The following is a 2500-nucleotide window of genomic DNA, read 5'->3' as shown; positions in this document are numbered from 1 at the left end:
CCCTGCTATACGAAAGCCCCATCCAGCCCTGTGACACCCGGGGGGTTCCAGGGTGCTGAGATGGCTGACATTTTGCTCCGCTCAAGATGGTCACCGCGCAACGCAAAAACAGGCCAAAAACTGGCCAAAACGGGCCAAAACTGGCCATTTTTGGCTGCGCGAGCGAGCGGCGAGCGGCGGACAGCGAGCGAAGCGAGAGGCAGCACCGTCCCTGCTATACGAAAGCCCCATCCAGCCCTGTGCCACCCGGGGGGTTCCAGGGTGCTGAGATGGCTGACATTTTGCTCCGCTCACGACGGTCACCGCGCGACGCAAGAACAGGCCAAAAACTGGCCAAAACGGCCCAAAAACGGGCCAAAACTGGCCATTTTTGGCTGCGCGAGCGAGCGGCGAGCGGCGGACAACGAGCGAAGCGAGAGGCAGCACCATCCCTGCTATACGAAAGCCCCATCCAGCCCTGTGCCACCCGGGGGGTTCCAGGGTGCTGAGATGGCTGACATTTTGCTCCGCTCACGACGGTCACCGCGCGACGCAAGAACAGCCCAAAAACAGGCCAAAACGGCCCAAAAACGGGACAAAACTGGCCATTTTTGGCTGCGCGAGCGAGCGGCGAGCGGCGGACAGCGAGCTAAGCGAGAGGCAGCACCGTCCCTGCTATACGAAAGCCCCATCCAGCCCTGTGCCACCCGGGGGGTTCCAGGGTGCTGAGATGGCTGACATTTTGCTCCGCTCACGACGGTCACCGCGCGACGCAAGAACAGGCCAAAAACAGGCCAAAACGGCCCAAAAACGGGCCAAAACTGGCCATTTTTGGCTGCGCGAGCGAGCAGCGAGCGGCGGACAGCGAGCGAAGCGAGAGGCATCACCGTCCCTGCTATACGAAAGCCCCATCCAGCCCTGTGCCACCCGGGGGGTTCCAGGGTGCTGAGATGGCTGACATTTTGCTCCGCTCAAGATGGTCACCGCGCAACGCAAAAACAGGCCAAAAACTGGCCAAAACGGGCCAAAACTGGCCATTTTTGGCTGCGCGAGCGAGCGGCGAGCGGCGAACAGCGAGCGAAGCGAGAGGCAGCACCGTCCCTGCTATACGAAAGCCCCATCCAGCCCTGTGCCACCCGGGGGGTTCCAGGGTGCTGAGATGGCTGACATTTTGCTCCGCTCACGACGGTCACCGCGCGACGCAAGAACAGGCCAAAAACTGGCCAAAACGGCCCAAAAACGGGCCAAAACTGGCCATTTTTGGCTGCGCGAGCGAGCGGCGAGCGGCGGACAGCGAGCGAAGCGAGAGGCAGCACCGTCCCTGCTATACGAAAGCCCCATCCAGCCCTGTGCCACCCGGGGGGTTCCAGGGTGCTGAGATGGCTGACATTTTGCTCCGCTCACGACGGTCACCGCGCGACGCAAGAACAGCCCAAAAACAGGCCAAAACGGCCCAAAAACGGGACAAAACTGGCCATTTTTGGCTGCGCGAGCGAGCGGCGAGCGGCGGACAGCGAGCGAAGCGAGAGGCAGCACCGTCCCTGCTATACGAAAGCCCCATCCAGCCCTGTGCCACCCGGGGGGTTCCAGGGTGCTGAGATGGCTGACATTTTGCTCCGCTCACGACGGTCACCGCGCGACGCAAGAACAGCCCAAAAACAGGCCAAAACGGCCCAAAAACGGGCCAAAACTGGCCATTTTTGGCTGCGCGAGCGAGCAGCGAGCGGCGGACAGCGAGCGAAGCGAGAGGCATCACCGTCCCTGCTATACGAAAGCCCCATCCAGCCCTGTGCCACCCGGGGGGTTCCAGGGTGCTGAGATGGCTGACATTTTGCTCCGCTCAAGATGGTCACCGCGCAACGCAAAAACAGGCCAAAAACTGGCCAAAACGGGCCAAAACTGGCCATTTTTGGCTGCGCGAGCGAGCGGCGAGCGGCGAACAGCGAGCGAAGCGAGAGGCAGCACCGTCCCTGCTATACGAAAGCCCCATCCAGCCCTGTGCCACCCGGGGGGTTCCAGGGTGCTGAGATGGCTGACATTTTGCTCCGCTCACGACGGTCACCGCGCGACGCAAGAACAGGCCAAAAACTGGCCAAAACGGCCCAAAAACGGGCCAAAACTGGCCATTTTTGGCTGCGCGAGCGAGCGGCGAGCGGCGGACAGCGAGCGAAGCGAGAGGCAGCACCGTCCCTGCTATACGAAAGCCCCATCCAGCCCTGTGCCACCCGGGGGGTTCCAGGGTGCTGAGATGGCTGACATTTTGCTCCGCTCACGACGGTCACCGCGCGACGCAAGAACAGGCCAAAAACTGGCCAAAACGGCCCAAAAACGGGACAAAACTGGCCATTTTTGGCTGCGCGAGGGAGCGGCGAGCGGCGGACAGCGAGCGAAGCGAGAGGCAGCACCGTCCCTGCTATACGAAAGCCCCATCCAGCCCTGTGCCACCCGGGGGGTTCCAGGGTGCTGAGATGGCTGACATTTTGCTCCGCTCAAGACGGTCACCGCGCAACGCAAAAACAGG

This window comes from Musa acuminata, unplaced genomic scaffold (assembly GCF_036884655.1).
Source record: "Musa acuminata AAA Group cultivar baxijiao unplaced genomic scaffold, Cavendish_Baxijiao_AAA HiC_scaffold_1126, whole genome shotgun sequence".
Classification (NCBI taxonomy): Eukaryota; Viridiplantae; Streptophyta; class Magnoliopsida; order Zingiberales; family Musaceae; genus Musa; species Musa acuminata.
The sequence above is the reverse complement of the archived record's forward strand: the minus strand, read 5'-3'. Positions refer to the sequence as shown.